We start from the raw sequence: 13,403 nt of genomic DNA, 5'->3' as shown, positions 1-13,403 counted from the left end.
ACACGTACTTCCTGGTGATATTTATCATCAGTTGCAAATCACACCCTAGTATACTCATACTTGCTTGTTTTTTGTGCCTGTAGCACCAGTATATTGTGGAGTATCCATACCCTGAGATGTTTATGGTCTGTGGGCTCTCTGACAGCATGGACAAGCTGTAATGTGAAGCCTGGCTTTTTGGAAAGAGACTGCAGCTAGTATGTGACACACTATTCTGACCTTGTGTGGCCTGTGGGCAAGTTAACCACACTTGTTATTTCTTTCTTCCTTGAGGGGAAAGCTGTTTTCATCTCTTGGGACATGAAGTCAGCTTCTGAAAGCTTACATTAACAGCCAGATCCGAACTATAGTTGAAGTGGAACAAAATAATGTGTTTATGAACGACAGAGAACAAATATAAAGGAAAAAAAAAAAGCATTTAAGCTCAAATTGCTCCTATGTTCTGGACGGATAAAGGCACCTTACCATTATTAGGGCACCCGGATCAGCGCTCACTGACCTGTAACAACACTGGTACTTGTAGGGCATGGTGTAAATGGGAGGTGTGCTGGCTACTAAGTGCAAGGTGCTGTACCTGAGCAATCCCAGACAGGAGGACAGGCTGGGAGAAGAACTCATTGAGAGTGGCCCTGCAGAGAGGGACTTGGGTCTGATGGATGAAAAACTCAACAAGAGCCAGGAGTTTGTGCTTGTAGCTTGGAAGGCCGACTGCATCTTGGGCTCCAACAAAAGCAGTGTGTCCAGCAGGGCGAGGGAGGGGATTGAACTGGGTGGACTTTAAGGTCCCTTCCAACCCAAACCATTCTGTGAGGCAGCTACACAAGCTTCTTTTTTGCTGTGCATCATTTTATTGTGAGCTACGGCTATGGATACTTATCCAAGGCAATAAAGTTTAAGACACAGAACCAGAACAGCTGGTACTGTGGCAGCTGCAAACAAATATTTAGGCCATGAGTTTTTAAACAGCAGCAGCAAACAGGCTGTGTTTTGAAAGGAAGGCGCTTGAAACAAAGCATGAGAAAATTGCTCCTAGTTTGCCCAAGGATGACATCCCTGTGTCTCTTGGAAATTGTGCCGTCTGGTTGCAGCTTTTCAAAGCAGTTGGGGCTGCAATGGTTCAGCTGCTCATGCCTGAGCTGGAACAGCATCCTCAGCCTGGTTTTGGTGGGGAGGAAGCTGCTTTGCCCTCGAGCAGGTCTGTGCACTGCTCCGAGTTCGTGGCCTCCTGAATGTCCCTAAGCAGAGCCTGCTCCACCTCCCATCCCCAGGGGCAACTCGAGGAGCAGCCGCAGCAGGGCTGGGTGTGTGCGGGGCCTGTGGGCCATGTGGATTTTGGGGGGGTCAGCACCCGTGGGGTGTGTGCAGGGCGGGCAGTGCCTTGTCAGCTCCCCCCCAGTTCACTCGCTTGAGCAGATAAGCCCTAATTGCAGAAGTTCAAAAGCAAGGGAGGGATTAAAGCTGCTGTCAGGCTCTGGTTTGCTCACTGTCTGTGTCCATCCCTTGAGCATTTATGTTCTCCTCTTACGACTTCATGGAGGAATAACTTTCTTTATAATCTTATCAAAAGCAATGTGTTGAGTTGTGCTTTTTTTGTTTGTTCTCTCTCTCTTTTTTTTTTTTTTTTTTGGCAGTGTTTCTTAGCAATCACTTTGGATGACACTTCAGTGTGTGCACAACCACCTCAGTTTTCATCTAATTCAGATGATTGTAGCTGAGGCGTTGCAGAGAGGTTTGACTTGCTTGCAAACTTTGGTTTCCCTTTGGATTGCAGAAAGCTGTGTTTTCTCAGGCGGTTGGGTTTTGTGGCTGTGCAGAGCTGTGTGTATGGCTTCCCTCTTGACCATGGGTAGAACTGTACAATCTGTTGCTCGGGGCTGTACGTGCTTTGTTTTTTATAAAGCTCACACCAGCCCCTGGGAAGTCTGCATGGGCACCTACACCTCTCCTGGAGGGCGTTTGGTGCCCAGAGGTAACACTGGCAGAATTGCCAAGTTGGCAGAGAAACTTAAGGTGAGTGTTTTGAGGAGCGGTTCACCTGCAAAACTCCTATTTTATGTGCCAGCTGTAGTCTTAAACCAGTCTGTGGATGTTTTTGAAATTGTTGACCATATGAACTTCCAATAATAAGTGGAAGCACAGGAGACTTTTTTTCCTCTGTTTTATCAGCTCCTATATATTGACAATTCACTTCAGATTGTTTTGGTGAAACTGACTATATTTGATAAATCAATTTGTTTAGGTCTCAGAAATTTGACAAAACTTAAGGGCTATTAATGATGAGCCAAAAGCTCATCTCTCTTTCTTGTTTTTCAAATCACTTGGCCTGGAGATACAGACCACAGTTTTCAATGTTTGGTGAGACAATCTGGTAGCATAACCATTTCTAAAAAGCCTTTACTAGCTGATATAAGCTCAAGAAGATATGAAGCTGCTCTGTGTTGCATTCAGAAGAGCTAATGGTGGTTTGGAATATGCTGAAAGTGAAGAGCAGAGCTGGTTTTCTCACCAGGTAACACGTACCCAGAGAAGAGAGTGGGGGAGCGTGAGAGAAGGCTGCAGGATGGGATACAAAGTATGTATAAATTATCATTCAATTCTGCTTTGGTACTTTTTTATTAGTATTATTTTTGCATGTCATATACTAAATATATGGTAATTACATATTTGGAAATGAAATGTGTTTTAATATCCTGCCTGAAGTTCTCTTTGGAGGAAAAGAAAGAAGGTAATATTGTTAGCATCTTGTTGATTTGGTTTCAGATCTAGGCATTGGGGATATTGCTGCAGAATCAAAGGTAACACACAGAGTAGACAACAATGAAGCAAAATCAGGATTTTCATATTATGGATTTCCTCTTGATGTTCCCTTTATGCAATAAAGCTGAAGAGAAATGAAAAGGTGCTTAAAACTTGATTAGCTAATGCAACACAGCAGTCCAAGTTTACTAGGGTATTTATTCCAGTCTCTGTTTAAGCATGAGAGCACAACGACACTCTTTGGTATTTGCAGTAGAGACAACATTTTGTTCAGTATTTTCACTTCAGTTTAAGCAAAAACTAATTTTCCATTGGGCAATCTAATTTTCCATTAGGCAAAGCCTAAAGCGTGTTCAAAGTTATTTCTAATTGAAACAAACTACTTTCTTGTAAACTCCAAAAGGTTGAAAATAGGATAGCATCTACTTCACAAGCTTACTGCTTGCTTTATAAAGCCCCAGGCCAGCATATCTTCCCTGCTCTTCTGCTGTGCTTTGCAGTCACTTGTGCAGACTCATGGGTGAAGCCGTACATTTCCCGTGGCATGGATAGCGAAGTCATTGATGACACGTTGCTGGCTGCCCTTGGGGAACACGGGCTTGCTCCTACCAGTTGCATTGCAGGGCTGTGCCACAGTAGCTTTCTTTAAATCTTTAAATTTCTTTTAAATAAATATCCAAATTTCCCTTCAGTCCCACTAAGATATTTTTTGTTTGTTTATAACTGAAACTTTAAAAGTGTTGGGAAAAACTATATGTATTGTAGCTATGCCTCCTGAGTCTGTGATGGAAACTATTGTTTTTGTCAGCATTTCTGCATTGATTGGTGCTGAGAAACTTCTTATATCTAGCAGACAAGTACTTGGAAGACTGATTTCTAAGCTTATGATTTTTCCCTCCTTTTTTGTTTTTTCCTTCTTTTCTCTTAAAGTGCAGTCAACGCAAACACTTTTTTTTTTTTTTTTTTTTAAAAATAATTAATTTATTTTTTTTTTAATGTAACCTGTGCCCTTTTGTAAAGTGTACATAAAAACGTAAGGAGTGGAAAATTCATTAAGGGCCAGATATTTGTACCGCTGTCGGTGTTTTCTAGGATTCTTTGTTTTGCAACCTTTTGCTAGTCTTTGCCTCAAAACATTGCCCCCTCATGGGCATGGGATCTCAAGATTCAAGAGAAAGGTTCACTTTGTGTTTTCTTGGATCCTTTTTAAATTCAGTGACACTCTTCTGCCATTTAATATGTTAAATTTTCTTGTATAATAGGTGCGTACAGCATCGTTATTCTTCTCCTTTGCTGTAGTGCAGCATTTTTGGTTTCACTGTTCCAGCTATCACATAAACTTTCCAGAAAAATGCCTGCGTTGCAGTGTTATTGAGGCAGGTCTGTGCTGACCTGTTAATTTTTGTGTGTTACTGGACTGCATTCAGTTTTTCTCTTAATGGTAAGAAATCACCAGCTGGCCTTACCATAGTTCATTATTCTTTATAGTACAGTAGCAAAGAATTAACTCCACTGAGAGGGTGAATGCTGGAATTAGATTTGAGTTGTATACTGATAAAGCTTACCGGGGGTGAGAGATTTGTCTTTCTTTTAATAAGGTAAATGCAATTGCCTGATTTTTCATAGCTAATTTTTCTGCTTTGTTTGTGGAGGTTGAATTCATGGCCACGATGAGAGGCAGTGTGTGTTAAGTAAACAGCTAATAAGTAGGTGGAAAAGCACATAATTATTTTGGGAAAATCAGAGTTTCAGTAGCACTGAGCCTTGCACACCATCATTTACTGCAGTACACTTGCATGCAAGAGGTAAATAACCATTTAAATTCTCACAGCCTTGGCTGACACTAGAGAGCCTTCTCCAAGGTCTGGAGGGGAAAAAAAATCAGGATGTTGATTAAAAATACCCATGTACTGATCAAGGTTGCCTCGTCAGTGTTTGGTTTGTTGGTTCCCAGCATTACCAGTGGAATATCTTGACAGCGACTGGGAGCGTGTAGGTAATGCACCAGAGCCAGTATATGGCATATGTCTCTCTGGTTCTCTCTGAAGATCAGCTGATCAGTTGCACAGTTGTTACTGGGTGAGCTCGGGCAGATTTATCTCCTGTTGCTTCCATTGCTTTGCCAGCAGGGTTTTGCTTCTGGAAAGGGCAACTCCAGGCCCTCCTCCTTGGAGTAGGCCCAGAGCCTGGCTTCCCAGCCCAGCAGGTGCTGACCTGCAACCCCCGCACCATGGCTGTGTCCTGCCAGGAGAACTTCTGGGCCACAAGCTTCAGTGAGGAGACTGTCTCTTAAAACACCACGGGGATTTGGCATCTCTTTTCCAGGGGGGCTGGCTGGAAGAAGGCAGCTTCCTGCCTTTCCTCCATCAGTGTCCTGATGGCTTCGCTCAGCAGCTGCATGTCCATCTCTTGATGCTCCCCAAGATGTGGTACAAAGCTGATATTAACTATTAACTATGGAAAGCTCAGTTAGCCCAATTGGTGTATTTATATATATATATATATATATATATATATATATATATATACATATACATATATATACACATATGTGTGTGTGTGTGTGTATTTAAATCTGTTTTACCTCGTGATTTCCCCAAATACTTGAGAAAGTGTCTCAGGTGTTTGATGAGGTGAAGTGGTTGGCAGAACAGCACTGAGAACAAGGTGGGCATCTGTGAACTGTCCTGTTCTTTTGAAGGATTAACAGGGAAGGTGGGAGGTAGAAGAAAGCTCTGTGAATCTCATCCAGCCCTAGATTATGCCATTTCAGGTCTGCTGTATAGTTTTCTTCTTAGCAATGTCTTACGAAGGATCTTTTGCATTTTGTTTGAGCGTATTTCTCATCAGCACTGGTGAAAGTGAAGCACGAGAAGTGACAGGATACCAGATCCCTGATGTAAGTCTATATCGTGTGTTTATGAATACATAAGGAAATTCATGTTCTCCACTTTATAGCCATATATAAAATATATGCGGTGTATGTGGAAATTTATTTCTAAAGTGGAGAAAGGCATTTACAGTGAATAAAATCCATATTTCTTCTGATAGTAAATTACTGTAAATGACTCTCTGAACTGAACTGCATTAGTTTATATCATTTGTTACCAAATAATATGTTCTCCCTTGGTAGAAACGATATCATAAAAGCCCAAATTGGGATAATTTGATAGTCCTGAACCAGAAATAAATTAAACCTGACAAATCTGTCATAAACTATAAGTTTTAATAGAAGCTTAATCTAAGCTTTCATGACTTTGTCAGAACCAATAACGTACAGCGGGGAGTTCTAAAAGTGGCTGTATCATAATGCAGAATTGCAAAGGTTAACAGATCTTTAAGGCCCAGCTGTGAAGTTGTGTATGCATTTAAAAATGTCCTTAGCAGAAGACATATTTACTCTGACTGATGAAAAATGCTATTTGTTAATGTTTGTTGGAAAGCAATGTTCTTTTACCACTAATTCCATAAAATAATTCCTTTATTGAAATGCAGTACTGGATGACTAGAGAGAATTTTGACCTGAAGCAAGTAACAAACATATTTGAGCTTCTTCCCCTGAAATGTCTGTTGCACTCAGCGTGATGTGTTTTGTGCATTGTATTTGAGAAGCCTTGCTAAAATGCAGTGATTGTAATATGGGTTTGGGAAGCCTGAATGAATTCCCAAGATTTTAATCAATCATCCTCAATCTTTCTGCCCTGTACGTGCTATTTTCAACTCTCTCCCCAGTGACAACACAGTTCCTTTTTTCTCCTCCCTGTACACCTGTAAAAATTATTTCTGATGAAATGTCAGTGCACCCTCATAATTGATCAGGCAGAAAAAATGTAATTTTAGCAGAATGAGACTTTAAACACTGCACTAGAATTCTTATTTTATAGATGATACGTGTACAGATTCAAAGGCATATGTGATGGACAATATATAGAGACACTGGGGATATCACACCTCTGTAACAATCAGATTAACAGAAATATTTCTGCAAAAGGAATGCTGTAGAATTGTGAAAGCTTTGTAAGAACTTTTCTCCCTAAAAGTCAGTACAAATTATTTGACTTCAGGGAGGATTATGCTGAGTTAAGTCAAAAGAATAAATTGTTCTAGTAAAAAAAATTGTGATCCACCCTCCCCATTTGGAGGCATCTCAAAAGAGAAAAAAAGCTCTTTCAAAGAGCAAAGAAGGAAAATGTAGGTCTCATCATGATTCAAGAACAGTGATTGTGTGTGTGTGTGAGTGTGTGAGAGAGAGAGGGAACTAAGAATTGAAGTTTTGTACCAAGTAAATTTGACATCATTCCCTGGTTGCAGTGAAAGTGTCATTGGTATTTGGCTTTTACGCATGGGAGGAATTTTTAAGGCAGTTCTGATTATATATATATAAAAAAAAAAAAAAAGGCAAAACATATATATTGTGATTTTATCTGTGAACATTCTACAGACACCGACACAGTTATATTAATTTAAAGAAAAAAGGTAGAATAAAACTGAAGTAGTAAAAATTAAACTTTTCTGCTAAAGTAGAAGTTAAACATGGTTCAACTTTTCCTCTTTTTTTTTTTTTATAACAAAAATAAAACCTCTTGTGTACCTCAAGGAGCAGTGTTTATTCATTTCTTTAAACAGCTTAACTTTCTGAACATTTAAACAGCATGTAATTTGCTAAATTTGCTTATGCAGTACACTGTGACAATTACAACCTCTTTTTTTTTTGTATGCATGCTGTAGAAAGAACTATGACCATCTTGATTCCCAAATGTGCTTCTTGGAAAGCAAGTAATGTTAGGCATTTAGGAGATTTATCTCTGAATGCTGACTAGATACCTGTTGTATAAAAAGACTGTAAGTGTTTCTTCTTCCTGTTCTTCTCCCAATAATTCTTCTTATGAAAGAAAACTTTCACTCATTAACAATGATCCATTTGCTCAAGGTAATCAGTTTTGCTAAGCTTGTTCTAGCTCTGGGTAAGATTATTTTTTGAGATGTGCTATTGTGTATGTGTATTTTTTTCCCCAGTTGATATATGACCTGAAGCCATAATATTTGTTTTTCCATTTAAAAATAAAATGTCTGAATTTCTTCTGTCAGTAGACTGCTTGTAGCGTATTAAAACTGCAATAAATATTTTTTCAGTAGACTTGAAATAGCACAGCAAAATGTAATTCTGTGTTGATCATGACAAAAATGTCAGTATTAGAAAAGAAAAAAAGTATAAAAGTATTTTCTTCTCTTCCCCAAAAATAAATAAATAAATAAAGTATCTTAAGACCTTTAACTGTAATCGCAGTCCTCTTTGTTTTTTTCACCTTCTGCTTCAAAGGGACCAAAGGCAACTGTAACTATCAGGAAGACATACGTGGACCAATTCATTCATTTTTTTTTTTAAGTGCTTCTTCTGCAGGACCAGGGATAAATTCTGGACTGTCTAGGAGGAGCTTAAATTCTGATGGCTTTAAACTACCTTTGAACGCTTCTGTGTTAAGAAAAGGAGGACGTCAAGAGCAGTTGTGCCCGGGGTTTCAGTTCCTTTTTCCCAGGGTCTGTCTGCCGTGCTGCCTGCAGACTGTGTGTGCTGGTCCTGGCTCAGGGATGCCTCCTAACACCTCCTAGCATCTTTCTGAGCACCTATTTGTACAATAGACACCGTAATGTTGTCTAACACATTATCCATGCTGGTTCACCCCTCATACAACTGGCAAAGCATCTGCAGGAATGTCTTTACATTGCATTAGCGCCATTGCTGATGAGTGAGGCTAAAACTAAAATGAAGGTCACTCCTGACAGGTAGGGTTTGTTGATGCATCTCTTATGGAATCTCAAATGAGAATGCTCCAACTTGGTGAATCTACTTATTTCAGTGTTGTTTTTTTTTTTTTTTTTTTTTTTTTTTTGGTAGCTCAAACAAATATGAACTGTATTTCAGATATTCATGTATTCCATGTATTTTGCAATAGCTATTATTGTTTAAACAGAGCACTGAGACCTGTGACCTATGCTTATACATGCTCTTATTGTGGATACTGCGAAACTACATAGAGTCATTTTGGTGAATTATTCCAGTCACGTGTCCTGCAGGAACTGATGAAAAATATTTTTTGTGAATTGGGCTTAGGGACAGCAGGAAGCACTGGTGGGGAAGCGGGAGGGAGGATGCTTTCTGCTCTGCTCTGTGGGGCTTTTGATAGTTGAGACTATGAAGAAAGGAAAGATCTGAGGGCAGAAACAAGTGCAAGAGCCTGAGACTCTTTGGAGATGCTCTGCACTTAAAATTGGTTCCCTTCTTAGTTAAGAAACACCAAGACCTAAAGGAATTAACCTCATATTTTTTGGAACAAGACTTCATGCTCTTGTACAGATGGGATCAATGTATCAGAACAGAATTTTTATATATATATATATATATATATATATATATATATATATATATAAAATATATATATAATTTATATATATATATATATATATATATATATATATATATATAATATATATAATTTAACCAGTCATCCTTGGATAACAAGAAGTATTAAAGCAGCGTGCTTTAGAATTAAGTTACAATGGGCTCAAGAGGTCCCTTCAGACCTCAGCCATTCTGGGATTCTGGCTTTGTTACTGTAAAACATACAGTAAGTGGAAGTCCACCTCTATTGGTGTTGAGGAGGAGGAAGGGATGATGATGTATGTTTACTGCAGCCAGTGAAACCAGTCTACTGCTGAGAGCCTTTAGGGATAGGCTGCATCCTTCTAGTTATACGGGGACAGAGACATCTACTTACTCTAAAAACGCAGGCATCAGTCCTGGTGTCAGTAGAATAAAAGGTGGGACAGATGTTTTATTTGTAATAAATTCATAAGGATTTTTTCTTAAACACAAATTTAGTCAAATGACTTGTGAAGCAAACTGTAAAAATCATATATGTCAGACATCTGGCTCCTGCATAACTTTTAGTTTAGAGTTGGTGTTTTATGCATGACAGCAAATAGGTGATCGTGATTGAGAGGCTTTCAAAAAACATCAGCAAAAATTACAGGTTTCCGAAACTAATGGTAAGGGGATGAGTTATTTATCATAATTGGTGTTTTCTCAAACTCTTTAATGATCATTTCTAACACAGATACTTTACATTTTATTTTAGGCTTTTAAATCTGGTAATTGTGAGGTAGGATTTTAAAAGCTTAAGTTGAAAGGGATGCAAGGGGCAATGGGCTGCTTGATCTTTCTCTTCTTTCCTTGTTTGAGAGTTTGTAAAATTCCGTAAGAATGTTGTAGAAATTTATTTGATTTTTGTCACCTGCTTTGATTACCAAGGATTTAATGAATATCTTTACATGATCTGTTTGTAATGTCAATGACCAAACTGGTCTTCTGTTGTGTTTTTTTTTTTTTTTTTTTTTTTTGTAAGTGACTTGAATAATCATTTCCAGATGGTGTTGATGTGACAGATTTTAGAGGGAATTGCACCAACTCTGAACTTGATTTTGAGTTTTACAATGTTTGAGAAGAGTTTTGGTAAGGAAGGAGAGAGAGATCCAGATGTCTGCTGAAGAGTGTGATCAGTCTGGGTCTTTTGAGAACACCCAAATTGAACTTTTAAAAAAAAAAATAATAATAATAAAAAAAAAAAAAAATGAGGAATTTTCAGTTCTGATGACTGAAAGTGGTTTAAAAAAAGTGACTTAAAGGCTATTCTAATTTAGATAATTTCCAGTTATCTAAAGACTGTTTTAATGATAGTTGTCGAGCACACTTAGAAAAGCATTGTCCCAAGGGTTATATTAAGATACAATTCTTGACAAGACTCCAACAATGCGTTTCTGTATATATGGAAACATAGAACAGTACTCATTTTTTTCTGTACCTCTTAGAAACATTGACATGAAATGTTTCGAATAAAATCTGAGCTGATGGTTAGACTATGAACAGAGTAGTTTGCTAAGCAGTATTTAACATAGTTTAGAAGCTTAACTGTTAAACAATCATAGTCATAGAATATCCTGAGTTGGGAGGGACCCGTAAGGATCAAGTCCAACTCCTGGCACCGCACAGGTCTACCCAATAGTTTAGACCATTCAGAATAGGAGATCTTCACTGAACTTGAAGCAACTCAGAAATGAAATAGGAACTTGACAAGTGATTATCTGTAACTTTATTTGGTGATTTGTCTAGAAACTCTTATACAGTCTGACTGTGTAGGAAAAACAAATAAACAACCCTTAATCCTTCCCACCTGTATGAAAAAATCCCTTAGAATTTTCATTAATATGCCAATACATAATTGATTTAATAAAAGAAATAACCTATCTGAGGATGAAGAACCAGAGCAAATTTATATCTGATCTATTTAAAAATGTTCCCTAAACATTACTAATGAGAGTAGTGAACAAATAACATGTAAAAAATGAGTTGGAAATTCCACTAATGTAAGACAAAATTAAGCAAGTGATTGAGGCACTCTATTTAGAGCTGCAACAACTGATGACTGTAACCTTTTAAAAATTGACTTTAAATTTACTGGCTCTGCTGCTGCTTAGCTTGTTCAGTTTTGCTTTGGTAAACTTAGATGTATGTCAGTGATGTGACTTGATGTTTCTACTGGTTTGATAGTCAATGAAAATAAATGGTGGCTGTTAAGGGTTGCTGGCTATTGCTCTTAAAGGTTTGTCTGCAGTTCTCAGGGAATGAGTTGAGGTGCTCTGAGAACTATAAAAGGGAGAAGTCAGGGATTGCTCTCCTGACCTGCCTGTTGCTCTCTGCTGACTCACCAAGGTTGGATGTGTGACGGAGATGAACCATGGGCTGGCTGTCCCTGTGCTGGCCTCCTGAGGAGCTTCAGCCAGTGGGTTTGCTCTCTTGGTGTCCAGCATGCTCAGCATTCAATTCAACACTAAGCATGGCAGATGCTTCGGGGCTAACTGAAAGTTAAAGCTCATTATTGAGGGCATCGACCAAATGTCTTTTGAACACTACCAGGCATGGGGCATCAGGCACCTAGACAGTCTGTTCCAGGGTTTGACCACACTCACAGCTAATAAATAAATCCTAATTTGTTTGTTTTATTTTTGTATAGGTTAAGCTATATAGGTTATTTATATAATGTAGTGGTAGGAAATTTTGGTCTGGAAGGAGAGACTTAGATTCAGTGCCTTTCTCAACAAAAGTGGTTTTACCCTAAGGTGAGGTGCTAGATTGTGGCAGTCATTCCTGTCTTCTGATAGTGAAACTGTGCAGGAAAAAGTTATTCAAGATTCATAGAGATGGAGAACATTTAGGTGTGGAAGAGAATAACTCCTATAATCTAGTGTTGTAGAGAACTCAGTTGGAGAAGTCTCAAATGTTGATGTTTTCTTCAGAACTTCATTTACCTGATTATAAGCAGCAGCTGGGTGAATTGTATATATTGCGTTGGTGATTGGTCTCGGGTATCCCCTCTTTCGGCCGAGTGCCTCTGTCACTAAGCTACAAGTTGTACCCTTCTTTGTAGAGTCTCTCTGTGGCCCCATGAAGTTTGCATTCCACAGTGGGTCTGCAAGTGTGATATCTTGCTGCATTTGCTTCCTGCGCTCTGCTCCTGCCTTCCTTCCAGGTTTGGACAGTAATGTGGTGGTCATGGCCCTCTTCTGGAATGCCACTGTGTTGAGGTTGGGTTGACCCATATTGACCCAAGAGCAATTGAGCCTCTTGTCCTTGCCTTGATGAGAGTACAATGTGAACCCTTTATTGAACTGAAAAACAAATTAACAACAACAACAAAAAGCCTTAGAATTAATAATAATAATAAACCAGTAACCCAAGTCTGCAAAAGAGACTTGAGCACTTGAAATCAGGAGGGGTGTGGGGTCCTTAAAGGACCTTTGGCGTGTGATGCAAAGCTACAGATTGCTCCTCTTAGAGTCAGACTCTTAAAGTTGTGGACCTTCAGCACTGCTGCAGGTACATCTGGGGATCTGGTGCTGCCCTTTGTTAAGCTCCACTGTCATTAAATGGGAATAGTCCCATTGCTTTCATTAGGTTTTTAAATGGGCTTGAGAGAGTTATGTTTAATGAATTCCTTGCTGAAGAAGCAGCCTTACAGAGCAGTGCTGCATGCATACCTTTCTGGAAAGCTCACTCTGGAGACTGTAGCTGCTGGTTTGGGGTTTAATTGTGGTCTGTCTTTATTCTAGTAAGCCAGGATGTTAAGGTGATTGGCAGTTGGTTTTAGCATTTTAGCACACTTTGGGTTTTTACATTTTTATAACACACACACCAAAATAAAACAAAACAACAACAAAACAGAAAACTGACACACTGATTGCTTTGGAAGGTTTTCTCCCATTTTAATGTCTGCTATACTTGCATATGCTGACAAGTGTCCCCAGGAAAAGGAGAGTGTTAGGAAATGTCTAATTGTGACGTTTCCATAACATGACAAGAAATCAGAACCTATGTGGATGCCAGGCCTCAGTGCAGAGCAGTCGGCAAATAGACAGGAGTTGGTATTGTATTTAGCAGTGATGGGAAAGCAAGAAGGTAAATTTTACATGCCCATGAACAATAATATGGCCAAACCTTTTTGCAGAACCTGTGGGGGATAGGAATAGTCACTGTCCAAATGTCATCTAGTTTTACTTTCAATCTGCTGGCTGCTTGATTCTGTGTAATTCTC

General features: G+C 39.0%; 1 protein-coding gene across 2 annotated transcripts in view; it reads left to right on the top strand.

Annotated features, from left to right (window-relative positions):
• The window catches only part of GRIP1 (glutamate receptor interacting protein 1), a 316,928-nt gene that overhangs the window by 39,517 nt on the left and 264,008 nt on the right, over window positions 1-13,403 (top strand). The gene's annotated exons all lie outside the window — the stretch shown is intronic.

The sequence above is a fragment of the Aythya fuligula genome, chromosome 1, assembly GCF_009819795.1.
Source record: "Aythya fuligula isolate bAytFul2 chromosome 1, bAytFul2.pri, whole genome shotgun sequence".
In the NCBI taxonomy this organism is placed as follows: domain Eukaryota; kingdom Metazoa; phylum Chordata; class Aves; order Anseriformes; family Anatidae; genus Aythya; species Aythya fuligula.
This window is presented reverse-complemented; position numbering and strand designations above follow the sequence as displayed.